At 40.8% G+C, this 9,655-nt stretch overlaps 1 non-coding gene across 1 annotated transcript; it reads right to left on the reverse strand.

The window, feature by feature from the left end:
- Positions 1 to 8,872: 8,872 nt before the first annotated feature.
- On the reverse strand, positions 8,873 to 8,944 carry trnag-ucc. The gene has a single exon. It is a non-coding gene; the product is annotated as a tRNA-Gly (tRNA).
- Positions 8,945 to 9,655: the final 711 nt, after the last annotated feature.

Genomic DNA, 9,655 nt, shown 5'->3' on the forward strand with positions numbered 1-9,655 from the left:
GCTGCTGTAGGATTTATTTGACTGACATGGAAATATTTAATCTCTGTGGAGTATTGTATATGGAAACTGAAACTGGAGGTGGAAAGATGGTAGCTTAGAGGAAAATGTGGAAGGCAATTGTTTTGTTGAATTACTCGTATTAGTAAGCGACACAGTGCTGAATGAAGAATGCGACGCCTTTTCTCAATAGGAAAATTGTATTTTTTTAGCAAGATTCTTTGACGATAACATTAAATACATAGAAAGTCAAAGTGCTCTTTACCCATGTTCCAAAATCATGACATCTAAGAGTAGGTAATAACCTCTCTTTCGACGTCAATGTTGACATTCACAACTGACTTCAAGCCTCTACATTTCTTATCACTTTTCTGTGTGGGATTGTGGACGTCTATGGAGATAGTGATTAGCAGTAACAAGTTTAATTTGCAACAGCATGGATGAGAAGCAGAATGGCAAGATTAAAGATGAGATTGTGCAATGCAACATTGCAGATATATATTTGTGATAAACAACAGACAGCATTTTACACAGATGTACTCAGCACTTAAGTAGGAGCGAGCTGCAAACTGCTTTTGAGATCTAACTAAACAGTGTGTTATCAATAAGGAACTATGAATTTCCAAACAGCTTCTTGGTCAAGTGTTAAAATTGCCCTTTATATTTCCAGTGCACCGTTAGGGGAAGAGTGAGCAATGGTGAGGAATTTCCACATCAGAAAGCATTCGCCTACACAACGCACAGTCACTACACTTCAATGAGGGTGATAGGCAGTCAGTGGAACCGAGCCAGGATAATAATAATAATAAATAATAATCCTTGCTTTTCATTTAGCGCTTTTCACATCTTCTCGACGTCTCAAAGCGCTTCACAGAATAATAATAATAATAATAATCCTTGCATTTGATATAGCGCTTTTCACGTCGGGAGGACGTCCCAAAGCGCTTCACAGAATATACTGTAAAGTGAATTGACTGTATATTTGTGGGTGAAATGTGGCAGCCAATTGTGCACAGCAGTGTCCCACAAACAGTTGTGGATTGAATTGACCAATTTATTATTTTTTTTCTTGAGGGATTATTATCAGGCGTGTGGAGTAAGGAAACTTGCCCAAGGTTTTGCCCTGCCGGGAATGGAACCCAGGTCTCTTGCTTGTGAGGCGAGTACTCTAACCACCGAGCTACAGGACGGGGTAGGAGTAGGAATAATTTTCAATGCCATTCAAGGATTTGTAGCTCGTTTACTTGTATTTTCATGCCCAATTTACACTGCAATGGGCATATGAAGCTCCTACAATAAGGACATTGTAATCTCTTCCTTTCTGAAAAATGACCCGAGTCAGTTTGCCAACCAACTTGCCCACAGTACAGCTGAGTTAAACATACGAGGAGGCTTTGGCTTCTACGTTATGCATTGACCTATAAGGTACCTGCTTTTCTGGTGATGGTTGCAGTTTCCATTTATCTAAACTATTTCACATTGTTATAGAAGATATCAAAGAGCTAAAGTTCAGTTTTCTGTGTCACCCACCTCTGGATATCAATGCAGTTCACATCAATAACATCTCTTTTGAGAATCTAGAAATAATACTTCCAAAAAAATGTGTGCGTAAGGGGCTGTGCAGTGAAGTTCTGATGTTACTTTGCAATCAATTCCCAGACTAAACTAGCTGAACTGTGAATACATGGTCACAGCACTTCACAGTAAATCCTATGAAGTAAGTTGAAGCACTTCATGACATGATAAGACGTTATATCAAATAAATGAAATGATTATTATTAGATACAGAATATCATGAGGCTTTCCATTGCAAACAGTCTGGTAAGCTTGTCAAGCGAGGACCACCTTACCAACAGGATTCACAGGAGCTGAGTGTCCTTGTCCTCAGTGGTTGGTTTGCTCTGTCATCAGTATTGCTAGATGATTATCTCAGCTCACTCATAAGGAGGGCAAAGAGCACAGCCCAGAAATTTCCCCACACGTCTGAAGGGAAAATTGGTGAGTTAGTCACACCAAACGACTTTTACAGCCCCTCCACTTACCAAACTGACAATAGATTGACACAATCAACGAAGACCAAAGTGGGGAGACTTTTTATTAAAAGGTGACCCAGGAATGTATTTCCTTCCTTCCTTCCTCACATTTGGCCCCTGATCAAGAATGCTTCTCTTCATCTTCAGTACATTATCCACCTTCGTCCCTCTCTCACACTGAATGCTACCGAAACGTCCATTCATTTTCCCACCTTGGCTTCAGATGTACATCCTTGCTGGATGTACTCTCCCTGATGTCAACCATCCCTTAGCTCCAGCTGATCCAAACCTCCACCGCCTGAGTCCTCACTCGCACAAGCTCTGCACCCCCAACATCTCCGTCCCCAGCGGATTGAATTGAGAGGTCCTCAACTTCACCTATAAATTGCTTCATGCTCTAGCACCTCCCTATCTCAGCAATCTCCTACCCCACCCCTCTGCTTGCTCCCTCTGCTAGACTAAACTTGGTAGCTGTTCCCCCATGTCTTTCACAAACGGCCCATAACCTCTGGGACCTCCTTCCTTCTACCACTCAGGCTACCTATCTATCTTTCAATCCCACCTAAACTATACAGTCAATTCACTTTACATTCTGCGAAGCGCTTTGAGACGTCTCGAAGAAGTGATAAGGCGCGATATCAAATGTAAGTATTATTAGTAATCCTTGCATTTGATATAGCGCTTTTCACGTCAGGAGGACGTCCCAAAGCGCTTCACAGAACACACTGTAAAGTGAATTGACTGTATATTTGTGGGTGAACGCGGTAGCCAATCGCGCACAGCAATGTCCCACAAACAGTCGTTGATTGAAAATGACTTGTTTATTGTTTTTTATTATTATTGTTTTTGGTTTTGGAGGGATTATTATTAGGCTCTGTGTGGAGTAAGGAAACTTGCCCAAGGTTTCGCCCTCTGCCGGGGATTGAACTCAGGTCTCTCGCTTGCAAAGCGAGTGCTCTAACCACTGAGCTACAGGACTCCACTATTGTAATTATTATTACAATCCATTGTTTGGATGAGACGTTAAACTAAGGTCCCATCTGCCCATCCCATTTCTCCTTCATTTCACCTGATTCCTTAACGCCCTGCAGGGTGTATGTCCCTTTTCGATTCAAACTCACCTGATTGTTGAATGATTACAGGTGTTCAGGTATCTAGGACCAGGCCACTAGGTGGAGCAATGAGAACCAAGGGAGTATTCAGTCTCAGAGGAAATACTTCTCAGGTACGGTCCAACATAATCACAACAACAGCAACTTGTTTTAGGTTGATGCAATTAGTGAGTTTTGTGACTTTTGACCTTGACAAAGAAATCGCGGCTTGAGGACTGCATCCAGTTAACCAACCTGGTGAATTAGTACCCCCTGTGTTTCATTTCATTTCCTGCTCAGTGTCAGGCGTGCACTCAGAATTCTGATAGGAATATTATACAATTAAATAAAACAGGAACAGGAGGAGGCCATTCAGACCACTGAGCCTGTTCCACCAGTTTATGAGATGGTGGCAGATCTTTTTATTGCAATGCCCCACTCTTTATAATAATAATAATAATAATCCTTGCATTTGATATAGCGCTTTTCATGTCGGGAGGACGTCCCAAAGCGCTTCACAGAACACACTGTAAAGTGAATTGACTGTATATTTGTGGGCGAACGCGACAGCCAATTGCGCACAGCAATGTCCCACAAACAGTCGTAGATTGAAAATGACCAATTTATTATTATTTTTTGGAGGGATTATTATTAGGCTCTGTGTGGAGTAAGGAAACTTGCCCAAGGTTTCCCTCTGCCGGGAATTGAACTCCGGTTTCTCACTTGCAAAGCGAGTGCTCTAACCACTGAGCTACAGGACTCCACTCCACTTTCTTTCACCGTACCCCTTAATATCTCTATCAGTCAGTATATGCCTATATCTTTTTCGCATTTCCCTATTGATTCCGTCTCTACAGCTTTTCTGGGGCAGAACAGTCCACCCATTATAACAGTTAATGTACGGGTTCAGTCACAGCCTGAACGATAAACTCAGCAGCAAAAGGGAAGTACTCTTACCAAAGTGAGAACTGGTTTCCAAAGCAATGGGTTCAACCGTCATTTAAAACAGTTGTAAAACACTGTTGGATTTATTCGCTTATCGCAGAGTGACTTGGGAAGGAGTGAAAATTGAAAAAGCAACTGAATATAGCTAAGACAAAGTGTTCTGGGGATTTTAGCCCATTGCTGTCCTGAAAATCGATTTTTAAAATGTTCGGACAATTCAGATTGTTTGTTTCTTGCTAATTTCGCAGTGATATCCTTGTTGTCTCAAGGATTGTAATGATTCACAGTAAAATGAATGAGGTTTGAGAGATTGATGTGTATTAAGAGGTCTAGGTCCCTCCAAAAACAAAACAATAATAAATTGGTCATTTTCAATCCACGGCTGTTTGTAGGACTCTGCTGTGTGCAATTGGCTGCCGCATTTCGCCCACAAATATACAGACAATTCACTTTACAGTCTATTCTGTGAAGCACTTTGAGACGTCTAGAAGACGTGAAAAGCGTTATATCAAATGCAAGGATTATTATCATTATTATTATCCTCCCACAATCCCTCCGCCTTGTCTCCTCTCTCCCCTTTTTCAAGTCCTGCCTGAAAATCTTCCTTTTTGATTGTGCTTACGGTCACCTCCCACTCACAGGCTCGGAGTCAGGCTCCACCACGTTAAGCGCTCTGAGACACTACCCTTGTGGAGGGCGCTATGTAAGTGCAAGTTGTTGTAGGTTTCTGGAGGAGTGCGGGCACATGCATTTTGTCAATAGCGGGTGCCACAAAGTTTGCACGTGGTTAGAATCCAGGTTCAACAAAATGTCATTGATCTGCACGTATGAAGTGGTGAGGAGTCTACAGGCTTTATTGAGCAGATGCTGATTTGTTTGTTATTGAACCTTGGAATTTGAAACCAATAATCTGAGTCTCCCAAAACTGAAAGCATCGTAACATTCCCAAACTGCCCAAAAAATCTCAAACATCGTTCTTTTGCATCTCCAGCTATTTTGTATTTAATACTTCACTTTCAAAATCACTCATGATCCTAACGGATCAAAACAATAAACCACATTGACCTAGTTTGGAAAGTTTTGGTTATTACCCACCTTGGTATCAGCATCAATATTGCGTTATACTGTATTATGTGAATGTATGAGTGAATGATAGGTTTAAATCCTCCCTTTAATAAAGGAGTTGAACTTGATGAGTTTCCCTCCATATCATTGCAGGGCTAGCCTTCAGGTGCTTTGCCCCTTCTCTGCCCCCACTGTTCCAAACTCCATCCCGAAGACACTCTTTCTCCCTACCTCCACTACCGCTCTCCCCACTCCCACTCCGTCTTGACAACTACCTCAATCTAAACTTGCCAAGCATGCTTTCAGCCACCTTACCTCTCCTCCTCCTCAGTTTGCCCCCTCCGCCTTCCGCCCGCCACACTTTCCCCCAGTTCAGGTTCCAAGCCAGTTACGTGAAATGCTTTGAGACATCCTCCGGACGTGAAAAGTTGAATTTGAATTTTAAAATTGAATTTCTCATTGCAAGTCTGAAACTCTGTTGCATTCATAAAACAAATCAAGCAACTTCTCGATTGGAATCATTGACATCAGTTAACACTTACACTTTGGACGCGATTCACTTGCTTTTGCAACCTGTTGTCTATGGTCACCTCCAGCCTCTCATTTGAAATGTTTTGTGCAAGTGTGTCTTTGGAGTCGGTGCCTTAATGTTGGGAAGAAGTGTGATCCTCGGTCATTGCGTCTGAGATTTTAGTGGAGAGAAGCATTAAAATCATCCAGGACTTGAAATAAGTTTCAGGATTATTATGATTAAGTAATGCTCAGTTTTTCTGGGCCAAGTGCAAAATCAGCGTTTGTGCTCAGATGAAGATATTTGCATTTCCTTTACTTCCCTGCCCACCGCCCTTCCTCTAGGCCTCCACCCACCATTACTGAAACTGTGGCTAGTCACCACAGGTGCTTGGAGAAGAGGCAAACTGACTCCAGGATTTGTAAAAAGATAAGATGGACAGAAACAGATCTCATCTGCAATGAGGAATCAGATTGTGGCTTTCAGTCAAAAAACAAGATGTAAACTGAGAAATGGACTTCTCTCTCTTTGGGATAGGAGCAGGGCAACAGCAGTCAGCAGCTCCTTCACACGTGAAGCAAAGTTACGGACACAAAACACCATAATATGTGACTATGTGAGTTCAAAGTCTTGACGTGGGAATGGGGAAATCAATTTGATTGACATGTCAATCTCAGTAGTAGTGTTGGGAGATCCTTTCCAGGAGATATTTTCATGCTACTGGGCAAATCTTCTCTCACACCCCTCTCCTTGATTCTATTCAAACAAGGGAGAATTGTGCTCAGCTCACAAGTCAACTACTTCTGTGGGATGATAGTCTAGTGCATAATTATATTCCTTGCATTTGAGATAGTGCCTCATCACGTCATTGAAACGTCTCAAAGTGCTTCACTTTTACTGTAAAGTGCAGTGACTGTATTTTTGTGGGAGAATACAGCAGCCAATTTGGTGCTCAGCAATGTCCCAAGAATAGCCACAAAGTAAACGATTGATTTTATCTCCTGGTTTTTCACATCTCACTGTATGAACCTGGCTTTCATTCATTAGTCATTATAGTGACTGAGAAATTTGATCTTTTAGCCCTCAAGTTCCTACAAAAGAAATTAATTGTTGCAATGCTTCTCTCTCTCTCTGTTCCATTAAGTGGAGACCGTTAGTTCTGTTGGACCCTAAGAGTTTCTGAGCAACCAAACAATTTTCTATGGAATTATTCTCTTTCTTTTTTTAAAAAAACAAAAATGATTGAAATTAAGAGTTGGTTGATCACATGAAAAAGGTTTACTCATAAATGTTTCTCAATATGATCTGTGTTCCTGGAGCTTGTGTTTCATTTATAAGAAGCAAGGAAGCTATAATAATTTCGAAGCTTTTAATCACTGACATTGTAGATTCGTGCAGATACACCCGAAAAACACGTACTTCACAGCAGCAGACTTGACAGTCTCTGCAAAGTATGGCTTCAACTTGAGTTTGCAATTCAACCATTTGAACAATACAATACAAAATTACATTTGTATAGCACCTTACACATGGAAAGGACCTTCCTGATACTTCAAATGTGTTGTATAAAGCTGTTCGTTCTGTGTTGATGTAAGCACAGAATCGCCTTTCAGTGGAGCTTATCATCTGAAATTAATTGAGTCAATGTACGTTTAAGGGTTCGGAGAATTTATACTGTATGAATGCAAGTTGTTCTTGTTGTTTTGGATAATAAAACCAACTCAGTATCAACTCAGTACAAAGCTAGGTGGATTGATTCCGACCTTCGTTGTCAAGCATGTCACTTTGGAGCTAGTTCAGCTCCAAGAAGACCCTACTTAACCCCCGGGTAGCCATACGAATTGCTCTTTCATCATCAGTGCCCTGGAGTGATGCAGACTGGCCTGGTGAGGAATTGGACTACCGAGACCGCCATAGAGGGTTGCCCAGATTCCGACATAAACGATAACTGTTAACTGTTTCAAACCTGGTTAATCGCAATCTTTGTTGTACATATCTAGAATTGTCAACAACACCTATCTTCCAGAAACTATACATCATATCCAAATAATTTCACATTGATGTGCAAACCACAGCTTGTATTGTGCAACACAACATGCATGAGAAAATAAGATAAGAGGTGATATAATCATGCTTTTAAAATTACTTTCCTATATTTATATTTCTCTAAAGTCGAATTAAAAAAGAAAAGTCCTTTGGTGAGACGAAAACTAATTAAAGGAGCAGTTAAAATCTGCATTTGAATTATTTTCCAAAATTCAGAGAGAATCTGAGGTGTGTACTATTTTTCAATAAAGTATGATTATTGCATGAAATCCAGTGTTGGTTTAGCACATCATTCAATGTCAGTTTGTGTTTCATCAGATTATAAGAGAAAATGTGACCAGGCAGCAATTGAAACCACTACTGGCATTTTTTTAATTTGTATTTTCAACAGATTAGATTGGGATCTAGGTTGCTCTATAAAGTTTTGAATCCTTCCTCTTTAACGTGCACTGCGTTATTAAAAATCTGTCAGTATTTTTAAACTGAAATTATTGGTTTCCTTTGTAAGATGGACCACTGAATATAATGGAGTAGGTGTACTTTAAGTGCTCCGATACATCATTCTGTATGAATGCAAATTATTGTTGTTGATGGTTTAGCTGGTGGGACGCCTGCTTCTAAGTTCACGCCTTATGTTGAGACTTTGAGCTCACTCTTTTGGCTGCCACTCCGATATGGAGCCCGGGGAGGTTTGTGTGCGCGTGTGTCTCCATTGTTGAAGGTGCTGTTATTCAGATGAGAGGTTAAACTGAGGTCCTTCTACCACTTTAGGTGGATGTTAAAGATTCCTTGGAGCTATTTACAATGAGAAGGGAGTTTCTGATTATATCCCGGCTGGCCAACAATCTAATGAGATATTGGTCATGTCTTTCTTGGCTGTTTGTGGGATATGGTTGTTGCAAATTGGCTGCCACATTTGCCTGCACAAATACAGTCATGAACTCTACAATAATAATAATAATAATCCTTGCATTGATATAGTGCTTTTCACATCTTCTCGACGTCTCAAAGCGCTTCACAGAATATACTGTAAAGTAAATTGACTGTATATTTGTGGGCGAAACTCGGCAGCCAATTGCACACAACAGCGTCTCACAAACAGTCATGGATTGAAGTGACCAAATTATTATTTTTTTTGAAGGATTATTATCAGGCGTGTGGAGTAAGGAAACTTGCCCAAGGTTTTGCCCTGCCGGGAATTGAACCCAGGTCTCTCACTTGGAAGGCAAGTGCTCTAACCACTGAGCTACAGGACAGTCAATGCTGTGAAGGGCTTTGAGATGTTTTGACTTCCACATTGTTTTGTGGGGTGTTGCATATAAAATCAAAAATTGATTTGAATTGGTAATATCTTGGGGACCTAGACAATTGTTGAACCCCTTGCTCCTATTTTTTTTAATGGAAAGCTAATGCGTTTCCAAGCAGATGTGCCATTTGACAAATGAACAATTTAGTCCAATTCACTCTAAGGCCTGAATAACTTCTGTGTTGTGCCTGTTGCACATCTGACTGATGACTTATCTCTTAAGCAGTTCACAAGAATTAAATCTTCTCTGAAATGTCTGCCATTGAATGCCATATCATCTGATATGAATGATCAGGCGTTAGACAGGGTTTAACGTGGCGTCCTGTAGCTCAGTGGTTAGAGCACTTGCCTCGCAAGTGAGAGACTGGGTTCGATTCCCATTAGGGTGAAATATTAGGCAAGTTTCTTTACTCCACATGCCTCTGTTTACCTAGCAGTAAGTAGGAACCCAGTGGTTAGTCAATTGGTGGATCACTTTTCTGGGGGGGAATAATTCCTTCAAAAAAGATAATCATAATTTGGTCACTCAATCCACTGTTTGTTGGGACACTGCTGTGCGCAATTGGCTGCTGCATTTCGCTCACAAAATATACGGTCAATTCACTTTACAATATATTCTGTGAAGCAGAGATGTCTAGAAGACGTGAAAAGCACTATATCA

This window comes from Callorhinchus milii, unplaced genomic scaffold (assembly GCF_018977255.1).
Source record: "Callorhinchus milii isolate IMCB2004 unplaced genomic scaffold, IMCB_Cmil_1.0 Scaffold21, whole genome shotgun sequence".
Lineage (NCBI taxonomy): Eukaryota > Metazoa > Chordata > Chondrichthyes > Chimaeriformes > Callorhinchidae > Callorhinchus > Callorhinchus milii.